The sequence below is a fragment of the Castor canadensis genome, chromosome 2 (assembly GCF_047511655.1).
Source record: "Castor canadensis chromosome 2, mCasCan1.hap1v2, whole genome shotgun sequence".
In the NCBI taxonomy this organism is placed as follows: domain Eukaryota; kingdom Metazoa; phylum Chordata; class Mammalia; order Rodentia; family Castoridae; genus Castor; species Castor canadensis.
This window is the reverse complement of record NC_133387.1, coordinates 155,867,846-155,880,075: the sequence shown is the minus strand read 5'-3', so window position 1 is coordinate 155,880,075 and position 12,230 is coordinate 155,867,846. Positions and strand designations below refer to the sequence as shown.

Sequence of the window (12,230 nt, the reverse complement as noted above, 5' to 3'; positions counted from 1 at the left end):
TTTAAGTTGCAAGTTACCAATGAAAAGAGCAAATAAACACTCAAGAATTTACATCCTATTCTGGGAAAAGTTTAGTGCATTTAAAGCTGTATGGAGAGTATTGGTTTGTTGTTGCCTTTATTCAGAGACTAAATATGGTTTAAAGAGACTGGTGTAGGTGGAAATTGACAAGGAATAGACTTGTGATAATTAACTTCATATTTTTTCGTGCATTAGTCTGAAAATTTCTGAGGATGTTTCTGGATAAGATTTATATCTAACTTAACAGACTTTAAATAAAACGGATTATACTCCATAATGCAAGTGGGCATAATTCAGTGGATTGAAGGTGTGACTAGAACAAGAGCCTGATCTTTTTTGGAAGATATTATTGCTCTTTTTTAACCACTGCATCATTATTACATGCATTATTCTATTTACATAATATGCAGATAAATGACCTCACCATGTAAGAGTTCAGCTGTTTGAAGATCCCATGTTCCATAACATGAACTACAAACAGTAAATTGGGTTCAATCATCTATTAAATCATGGAGTTAGTTTCAGATGTTTCTGGTAGTTAAGGTAAAACTCAAAGGCTACTGTGGATCCACCAAATGTTATGTTAAAAATACAATGAAAGCTGTGAAACTCAATCTGTATAGTCTGTTTTCATACATGAAACGCAACTCTCTCCTGCAAAACATCTCTTCATCCCCAAAGCTGATACCTACAATTCTTTTAATGAGGACAGACAGTGTTTTATTCCACAATAGCACTGGCAGCTAAAAATACAAATATTTGGAGAAGTAGCTTATTGATTTATATTTATTCTATGCCATAAATGACTGAGATCAAATCCTCTCAAATATTTATAAAAGACTAACTTCTTAACTCAATGGTGTTCTTTACACACAGCCAAATGTGAAACTGGAGCTTTGGACTGAAGTCTCAAATTCCTGAGATTCCATATGCCTGGTCCAGCCAACCACCCCTAAACAACAAATAAAGAGGCATGGTGAAGGCAGAGAAAGGAGGTTTATTACATGGCTCAGGACATGCCATGGGAAGAGGCAGAGTAGGCACTCAGTTCATCTTCAGCCATTTTTGATGTATAGACATAAGTTATAGGTTTAAGAAGATAAAGGACTGGGGCAGGGAACCAAAAATTATGCATAGTTAAACAGTTCAGTCATAGGTATGGTCTGGATGGTCATTATCTCAGTCTTTGTTCTGAGAGAGTTCTGGGAGAGACTCAGGGAGGTCTCTTGTCTTTCCCAGAATCTAAAGTGACTGCAAAGTGACTGCAAAGAGAATGGCTTAGAGCAAAGATAGGTACAAAATGGAGGAAGGGATGCCAAGCTAAAGCAGCTAAGAATTAGAGAAACTTTGGGACTCTTAGAACATACAAGACTTGATATTTTATTTCAGATTGAATATTCTTTCCTTTCTTTCTCTGAGCCTTTTCAATTGCAAATGTGTCCACTGTTCACAACCTAGGGACTATTGGGTTAAAGACTAGCAGTGGCACTCTCTCACACTTGGTATATGAGTTTGATAAAGAGTATATCAGAAAGAATGACACTTGAGGGGAAGACTATTGGCAGTTTCAGTTATTTCTACAGATAATTGAACATCTGTTCAATTTGTATCTGTAGAATGTATGGCAGAATAGACTGTAATATGTACGTGAGAAATTGACAAATGTCACATGTTTTTTCCATATCATTCTTATGTCTACAACTTGGCATTTTCTGAAGTAAAACCAGTATGTACTTGTTATATAAAACAGTCATGATATACCAAAATAGGCAAAAGTTAAGTTATCCATTATTACATCATCTAGAAAAATAAAACTTCATTTAAACAAAATACAAAGAAAATAAGACTACTTTGGAGATTGTACCCCAGCAACAAGAAGGATACAAATTTTAAGTTCAATAATTAATATTTAGACATGGTCAATATTTAAAATAACTTTTAAATTACCAGTAGTTTCTTTCTTTCTTTCTTTTTTAAGAAATGGCTCTATCTTAAAAACATCCCCTTTTACCAGGTGCCCATGGCTCAAGCCTGTAATGTTAGCTACTTGGGAGGCTGAGATCACAGCTTAAGGCCAGCCTGGGCAAGTAATTTGCGAGACCCCATCTCCAAAATAACCAGAGCAAAATTGCTTGGAGGCTCAACTAGTAGAGCACTTGCTTTGTAAGCATGAAGCTCTGAGTTCAAACCCCAGTCCCACCAAGAAAAAAGCAAAAAACAAAACAAAACAAAACAAAACTTCCCTTCATTATGTATTGAACCATATATCAACATTTTCTTGTTCATCAGTCTCGTTGCATTGATCACATATGTCCTTCTATATGTTGAAGCAGTTAAGTGCTTGTGTTTCTTTCCTTTTCAGCAATAGGCATCCTGAAAGTGTCTATGTAAGTACTAATTAAGTATCCAATGTATTTGGGTTGTGTTGAATCACATGCTAACACTAAACTCATTTAATATCAACTAAATTCTGGGCAAAAGTTTTAATGTTGTATATATTACATAATGCTTTATTTCATATATATGTAATTGATATGTAGTCATATGTCAATTAATGAGGGTATATTCTGAGAAATGTTTCAGTAGGTGATTTCATCACTGTGTGCACATCAGAAAGTTTACTTACACAAGCTAAGATGTCTACAATGTCACTAGGCAATATAATCTCATGGACTAATGTTGTACATGGGTCTTTATTGACCAAAATGTCATATTACCTGTGCATGACAGTATTACATGCATAACTTTAATTGTAGAAGTATCATATTTCTTTCTTATATAATTTATTTCCTATGAAAAACATGGGGAGTTATTGTGAACACCTTTGCATATGTGAGACTGAGGCTGGGAGAGGATAAGTGAGTGACCCCTTGTCTTTCAGTGAGGGGCTGATAAGGATTTGAACCAGGCAATCTTTTCCCAGTGTACACACTGCTCAAAAGAAACTCATTCAGAAACTTCCATAGCTCTTAATTATGGATTTAGTTTTCCTTATTCATATATATTCACATTCACTATTCATGTACACAATCATGCATATTTTTATCTGTTGATCTATCTTCATACATGAAATCCAAATTATAAATACAATTTCATTATTAAAGAGCCAAAATTAGAAATCATTTTCATAGAAAATGCAATATTTTCTAATCTTACCCAGTTGAAATAATCCATTATTCATAGTTAAGCATATACTCACAACATTGTTCATACACTATGTGTATCAGGAGAAACGGAGAAGATTGCTCATACTGACACTGTTCACTATAATAAAACAGTAGAAGCAACATAAATGAAGAGAAAGAGATTGATACACTGAGGTATAACCATGTTGAAATGCTATACTTGTTCAGGTATTACAAGAAGCAATCCTGAGAAATGGATCGATAAATTGTTTAAAGAATTGATCCCAGTAAGTGGAGTGAAGGATGAGGGACCCAGGAGGAGGAAAAGTCAAGAGTGCATCAATGAGCTGTTTACTGTCACAGGCAACTGGGGCTCATTCTTGTTGGAGACACTCCTGGGTTATATGTGGAAAGGATGTCATAATTTCAGGAGTAATAGTCAACTCATTCCCTCACTAAAGGCAGCATGCCATTCAATTACACATTCTTTGTGGCCTCAGCAATCTGGTAGAAAGTTAAGGAGTGGCAAGTTTCAGATGACCATGCCATATTCCCATCCAATTCATTCTTACTATTGGCACTGCCCAATGATCCACCTGACAATAGCCTTACCTTGTACAACAGAGGGGTTCTATAAGTATATGAATTTACATGCTGTCAAGACGAATAAGACTACATAATTTCTATTCAGAATCTTTTACAATGATGATGGTCTCTGAAAGGTGTCTCTGTAACTTCCTTTGGATCTGTTGCAGCCACTGACCAAGGACCCTCTATCTAAGAAAGCAAACCCTTGAATGCGACTATGTTAACATATGATGCTTTGAAATTTTAGCAACATGATAAAATTGACAAGTAGGATATCACTGAAACAGAGCCTGCTATTGCATCATCATGAGAAACAAAGACATTATTCATCATTTGATAAAAGTTGGGCTTCACTGTCAAAAGGTAAATAAATTAATCTCGACTTCAGTCATCCTTCACTTAACTCATGAGTGATGAGGGAACACAAAGAGCAAATTCCTTTTAGACTGCTTTCCAGTCTATCAGAGCATAATCTCTTTGATACGTCAATGTTTTGTAATCCATATTTTGTACTTTTTGATGTGCTCTTGTGGTGTAGACATTGCTACTAACTTATTGTCTCAGTCCTCCCAATGAATTAAGTTCACATCACTCCTGTTGGAAAGATATTCATCAATATCAAATGAACACTTCAATAAAATGTTACCATTTCATTTTCAACTGATTTAAACCAGCAGCTGGGCTCCAGTTTGCAAGTTGAATTTGCTTACTTTAAAATGCCACAGCCATAAACTAATACAAAATGTGCTTTCCTTAATTCTCCTGGGATTTGATATCTTGAGGAACATTCATATTTATTTCAAGAAGGACTTGGAAATTATCTTCCCTTAAAAATGGAAAACAATTAAAATGCATATGTATATCCAGAATAAAATTACACAAGGCAAGGTGATTATGCTTTATAATTGAAGGTTTTGCATCACATGTATTTCCCTACATCATACCTATGACATTTAAAATACCTAAATCCAGACAGCCTGTGTAAGTAGAGAGGTCATGCAAAGAGCACACTTTTCATGCAGTAAAAATGTAAACAGTAAAAAGCTTCTCAACAAGTTTTAATATTCTACACATTCACCTAAAGAATAGTGTTAGAACATTGTTCATATAGGATGTTGTTTTTCATTTAGCATCCAAGTTTAAATGTGAATACTCACAATTGAATTAAAAAGTGAAATTTTATAATGAGACACTGTGTTATTTTGCTAGTAGTAGTTTCAATTATTTTCTTATAGAGCACATTTCTGCAATGGAGGAATAAAATATTTTTAAAATGAAGAATCATAGGAAAAGAAGGTTATATTTGCTTACTACTTAGACACATTTTAAAAAATTCATAACATCAGAATTTGTGTGCTGAATATGATTGCTCAGATTTTACAGTTCTCATGATCTTCCCTGTGTTATCTGTAGAGCAACACAGCAATGCAATGTTTGGACACATCTCTTTTGGGAACTTCACTAGTGGATCACTGACAGCACAATGGACAGCTTCAATAACAATATGTGATAACAGAACTTGTCTAACTGGTGCCATTTACACAGGTCAGTATTAATCTTCACTGTCACAACAAAAGAACCAAACGATTTATAAATTTCTCTCAAATAGCAAAAACAAGACCTCTTAAAAAGAATGTCATTGGACAAATTCTTAGTGTATCTATAATTTCATTTTTTTCAACTTGCTTTAAAGTTGAGTGCCTTGCTTTCCTTAAACCCAACACACTGGACAGTTGAGTACATATAACAAAGAGGAGAAAATTTTAAGTAATTTAATTTCATAGATCATTAAACATAAAAATATGGGTCTTCACAAATTTTCTCCAATTTCTACTCTACTACTCCACTATGGTGATATTAAATCACTGTTTTTCCTGTACTGAAACATTTTTAAGGAGATGGGGTTTAGCTCAGTGTTAGAGTACTTTCTTAACATATTTGCTACTGGGTCCAATCCCCCAGCTCTGCAAAAAAAAATCAAATTATAATCTTTATGCCAATAGATGCAAATCATGGCCAACATCTGACAATTCTGAGAATTATTGTGTATGTAGATATAGATGTAGATATCTGCATATTTTACTAGTAAATTTTTTCACTTAAACTTGAAGCTTTTTCATATTTACAAGTTTATTAATACAGCTACCTAGATTTTCACTCTGATTAGTAATGAGGATTTATCATATTATTAAGGAAAAGGGGCAGTGCCACTGAGATCTTGCCTTTGTTTTCTCAAGTAAACATGTTTCCACTGAATAATGGGATTTGGATTTATAGAGGACACCAGCCAGATTGTGCTCTTGTGAATTAGTAAAGGAGAAAGCAAAATTAAGTGGGTTTCTTGCAGAATTGTTAGTAACACCAGTAAAGGTGAGGGCACCTTGAGGGCACATAAAGTTTTCGTCACACTTTGTCAAGTCATTTTAAGAATAACAAGCTGGGTGCCAGTGGCCCACGCCTGTAACCCTACCTACTCAGGAGGCAGAGATCAGGAGAATTGAGGATCAATGCCAGCCCAGGCAAATAGTTTATGAGACTCTATCTGGACAAAAACCCATCACATACAAGGACTGGTGGAGTGGCTCAAGGTGTAGGCCCTGAGTTCAAGTCCCCAGTACTGCAAAATAAATAAATAAGTAAGTAAATAAAAGGAGTAACTGTTTCAGGGGATAGATGTGATAACATAACATTTGGAGTGGGAATATTCAAAGACTATGTGACCGTAGTGGCATGATGAACTTCCCAACTTAGTTTCCTTTCTCCCCAGTTGTCCCTTGTTCACAACTGAGTTCTCAGCTACATCTGTAGTGCATCCCTGAGCTAAACTGCAGCATGTAAGAGCCAGATTTCAGTAAAACTGGCACAAATCTTGTCATTTACCCAGGTTTAGGTAATTAGACATTTCCATTATGCCTCATAAGAGGTTTCAAATCTAACTCAATGAGCTAAAAATACTAATTGAGTATTTTAATACTTTACAGTTGTTCACGTAGCTTCTTTCTTTGAAAGAGAATGCACAATGCCAGGATGGACTTGCCCTTTTTTTCCAGTAACACCTAATATCCTACACAGAAAAACCAAAGTGCATCAGTCCTGACCAAAAGTGCTTAATTTAAAGTAGCCTAGCCCCTTGTCTGAACAGAAGAATGCAAGTAATCACCACTTCACAGGCTTTGTAAAGATGGTAGACCTCACGCTTAAGATTCCTGCCACAGAGCGTGGACTGTATAATGAAATGATCTTTTGATTTTTTTTGTACCTCCCTCAAGTCTATGACTTGGGCTGAAAACTAGCAATGAGTTGGAAAGTATTAAGCACTGCCTTGATTAGTACTCTTTAAGAAAGTCTCTTAGCTCACTTGACCTACAGAAATTTTGTATCTGAGATGTGAAGAACAGAAATGCCTCTGAAATAAAGGGTTGTCAAAAGTACTGGGCATTGTCATATAATCACAATATTGTGGAATCATATAATATGTTCTTTAAAAATCTATTGACTTATGATAATACTGTTTTAATTAATCATTCTCAAGTGACTAAACATTATAAACACAGAAAGTGTACAATGTCACTGTTATCATTATTTGTGCAAATAGGGATAATGAGTCCTATATATATGACATTATTACTAAGCATTCATTAAGTTAGCTGATGTACATAGTCAACAAATCAATGCTCTAATATTCCTTCCTAAAACACTGGGATGAGATATAACTTTGTAATTTAAAAAACAACCTAATTAAATAATGTGCAGATTTCTCATTGATTCAGAACTTTAAATATTTGTTTAGAAGGAAAATCATGTGACTAATGGCTACACAGCAGTTAGTGCTCACTTTGTGTAAGATTTTTATTTCACAGGTATAGAAATGTTTATAAAATGTTAAAGTCATAGCTGTCATAATACTAGTAGTGAGCAGTTCTGGCACCAAAACTCAGGATTCCTAATGTCTACATATCTTTCATTTTTCTAATAAGATAATGTATGAAAATCTAATGAACATTTGACATTTTTTGTCTAATGTATTTAAATAAATTAGAAAAAAGCATTTATGTAGGAAAAGATACTTCTTGCACATATATGTATATGTGTGCATGTGTGCATACTCCACTGTGCATTAATATTAGAAATAACTATGATACTTAAGGGTATATGTTTTTCTATGGGAAATCCAACAATTTCTTTTATATGTTAAACAATGATCACATTAAAATATTTCTGTTGCTTTCCTACTTATTGTTTTCTTTATAGTCCTGTATTAGTTCTAAGGACCGCTATAGGAAACATCACAAATGCATTGGCTTGAAATAATACAAATTTATTCTCTCATAGTTCAGAAGGCCAGAAATCAAGCTGTTGACAGGGGCGAACCCCTCAGGAGGATCTGCCTCTAGAGTGGATAGAAACCTTGGTGTTCCTGCTTGTAGCTGCATCTCTCTGTTCTGCTTCTGTCACCATAGGACCTTTCTCCCTTGTGTGTCTGAGTATCTTTCAGTCTTCTTATAAAGACAATGTCAACTATTTTGGGCCCCCATCTTCATGCAGTGCAACTTTACCCTCACTGAACTAATTGAATCTACATACCCTATTTCAAAATAAAGTTACATTCTGAGGTTCTGTATAAATAAGGACTTTTTGAATAGCTTCTGTTCAACCCATTGTAACATGTAACACTGAAACAGGAGATTTGTGTAGAACCAACAGCCTCCACTCAACCTTGCTGGCTTAGGTGTTTAAACAGAGGGAGTGTCGGTGTTGTGGGTTCTTGTCTCATGAAGCTGAAGAATAAAATTCAGGGACAAAGAAGAGTGAAAGCAGAGGTAGGAAAGTTTATTAAGTGAGAGAATAAAAGCTCCCACTGGAGGAGAGTGGTCCTGAGTGGGTTGCCAATGATTCTGACTGTGCAGTTTCTAAGGGTTTTTATCTACCAGGGTAAGATTCTACCCAATTTCATATGCTAACTAGGTATTGAACTAATGCAAGTTTATTGGTTCCTTTCATGGAGTGAATAATGAGGTTTGGAGGGGGTTGGTCCTTAAGCTGCAGAAATAGTCCTCAAACTGCTTCTTCTACTGCCCTTTGCCTACCCTTCTGCATAGACCAAACTTAGGTCATCCTGTTTTGCCACCCAATTCTGAAACACTTGTATAGCAAAACTGGAGTGAAAAACGTTCTGTAACTAACTTTCTTCCTTTGTCTCATAGTTATTGAACTTTTTCCCACTGGCTAATCTCACAAGACCTACCAATACCAGAGCAATGCTGAATTGTAGTAGAAGCTCTTCTTCTCTCTGAACATTGTCAATGCTCCTTACTCTGAAAATGGCTAACCACACATAGATACGAGAGAAATCAAAGAAACTATTTTATATGAGACCTTTAGAAAAAACACCTAAAAAAGAATCTTCTAATTGTATGTAAACATATGATAATACATTTTAGAAAATATATTGCTTCTTTTTACATATATACATATGCATACACATTCACATACCAGATTAACATCTAAACTCTATGGCAATCATTTTTGCTCAATTCTAAGAAAGGAATAGAGAAATAAATTTCTCACAAATTCCTCACAAATATTTTCTTTTATAGTCATTTATGAACCCTACTTATTTCTTGCCATTGCAGGACACTGAATGGTATGTATAACTTATGAGTATGAAGACAAAGGAATATGTATGTGTCAAATGTAACAACAAATCCCTCTCTGAAATAACTCCTGTAATAATCAGAGAAAAGACATAGACTACTGCTTTACTCTTAGTCTCTTTTTTGAATAATTTTTTAGATTCATTTAGCAAACATTGAAAAGTACTTTCTCTTTTACATCTAGTTAGTCTTTAGAGTGTTGAGACTTTGGAGAAAACAAGAAATTGAGATATGTTACACAAATAAAGAAATTATTTGGGACTTGAAATATTGAATCCAAGGCTGATTAGATTGTTTTCAAAATTTTTTCTGAGCTTCCCTTAAAAGTTATTTGGCAAATGTAAGTTCAGATTCTGGAAGCAACATATAAATACATTACAGTTGAGAAAAGGAAGACATTGTTATTGTGACTGTTCTTGAGAAGACTGGCTTGTGTGAAGTGTCCTCCTCAGACTCCCTAGGAGGACTTTACCTAAAATGATGACAGGTGATGTTTCTGATTGAGTGAATATAATTGTGACTGAGTAAGCATGTTTATTCTGCTCTTGTTAAGAAGCACATGTTGTGTGGATGCTATTCAGTTTGCAAAATGTTTACCATCGTTTGAAAAATGTTTTGTTGAACTGAACCATCAAAAATAACTTAAATATGGAGAAAAGTAAACAATACACATGTATACACACACAGACACACACACACACACACACACACACACACCAGAAATCTCATACATTAACCCAAATTCTGTCTTTCAGTAATTAAACATTAACTGGTTGCTGGCTAAATTCTTAGGAAATAAAATAGGTTTCAAACAAATTAACTTCAGTTCTGAAAGTGTATTTTATTTTCTGGCTAACTATACCAAACTCATCCAGAAACAACTGAAGAAACCAATATAAATAAGAAAATGCCAAAAAAAGAAAGAAAGAAAGAAAGAAAAGAAAAGAAAGAAGGAGGGAAGAAAGAAAGAAAGAGAAAAGAAGGGAGGAGGGAAGGAAGAAAGAAAGAAAAAAGAATGGAGAAGGGAAGAAAGAAAGAGAGAGAAAGGAAGGAAGGAAGGAAGAGAAAGAAAGAAAGAGAAAGAAAAAGAAAATTTGCCATAAGGTGCAACCTAGAGCTAGAGAGTGGTTATTTTTTATGAGATAAGAAAAGATTTTCTATGAATTAAGGTTTGGTAACAAGGTATCATAATTATAAGTATATCCATTTTTGTGTGTATCATATATTTGGAGAATATCTGGTCACATCACTCTTTTAGAACCTGTTTTTGTATCTCTTTTGCAGCTGTGTTATGATTTTGGATATTCCTATTTTTAAGAAGTGGTCTCTCTTGGAAAACAAATGTATAATCATCATGACTTTTAAGCCTAATCAATTCTTAAAGTCCATATTTTTTCTTCTACTTTTCAGAGAAGCAAATGTAACATGGAATAGTATCCGTCATCTTTCCTTATTTGTTTCCACTTCTCTTTCATACCACCCTTAATCTTTTATGAAAACATCCTATCTGTGGAATGAATGACCTCATATATAAGGAGATAACGTTGGATGGAACTGAGGAAGACTAGGGTAAGAGGATATTGAGGCAAATCATGTGCATGAGGTAGTGATACAGATTTGGAATCTGCTCAGATTTCTTTTCTTTTTTTTTTTCTTGTTTGCTCATACTGATGTTTGAAGTCAGCTTCTCACAATTGGAAGGCAGGCCCTCTACCACTTGAACCACTCTGCCACTCAGACATTTCTTGATATTGTTCAATTCTGGTAGCAGCACAGTTACTTACCTGGCAATGCTGCAGCCTACAGATGCATAGTGTTGTCAGGGTATGCTTATGTGTATACTAAACTACTTGTGATTTTGAATAGATGAAGGTTTTATGAATTACTACATTAATTAGAACTACTATGTTGTAGTTTTATAGGCGTTGAATACACTTTTAATGCAAAAATTTATCTTTATTTAAGGGAAAACATCACTGCTAAAATCATGGGTGTGCTCTCATGCAGCTGAAATCCTGAAAAAAATAGTTGGAGAAGAGACTTCGAACATTTATGGGATGACTTTAAAAAGGAATTTTATTTTGGATCTTTTCTTAGTCCAGATTTTCAAGAAAAAGAAAGAGCTTTTATGTCTCCAGTTATTTTATTAAAGCAGGACAAAAGTGAAAAATGATAAAAGCTTAATGTGAAAATTCTTTTCATTTGTATAAAAGAAAATAATGTTCAGATTACAGAAGAATAAACTAATGCTTGCCACTTTTATCATTGGTAATCTATGTGTACCTAATTGGCACAGACTTGTCCTTCTTTGGTAAATAAATATTTGCAACAAAGTATATGAGATGACAGAGATAAATAAAATAACTTAATATTTTGCAATTTGAGAATCTGAATAAATTATGCCAATCTTAATATTCAATTACTTAGTTTAGTATGATGAACTAATGATGTTTTTGAATCCTCAGTATCATATTATAGCTTAAAATTTTCTTTGGCATTTGCAATTACTGATTTGTTATTTTTTTAAGTAATAAAATATTACCCTGAAAAAGTGAAATGGTTAATATGCAAGACCAAAGTGTTTTTACAAAGTTCTTGGGATCCTCCTTCCAATTTCCTTTCCCACCCTCTTATGAAATCATGAAACTCCTGCTCACCCCTTGAGTTACTCACCAGCATAAAACCACATAAAACTTAAAAAGGAGAGGATTTGGAAAGATTATCAGGTATGGAGAGCTGAGGTCCAGGGCTATGCATAAAAGGTACCGTGGTTTGAATGTCTGAGTGCTCCCAAAGTTCATAATATCTAGTGGGATAGCATTAAGAAGTGTGTCCATTTCAG

General features: G+C 34.4%; 1 long non-coding RNA gene across 1 annotated transcript; it reads left to right on the top strand.

Annotated features, from left to right (window-relative positions):
• Positions 1 to 2,382: 2,382 nt before the first annotated feature.
• LOC141417517 (uncharacterized) lies at positions 2,383 to 11,875 on the top strand. Its single transcript, XR_012442148.1, has 5 exons — positions 2,383 to 2,408; positions 3,902 to 4,097; positions 5,148 to 5,279; positions 10,799 to 10,957; positions 11,354 to 11,875. It is a non-coding gene; the product is annotated as an uncharacterized lncRNA (long non-coding RNA).
• Positions 11,876 to 12,230: the final 355 nt, after the last annotated feature.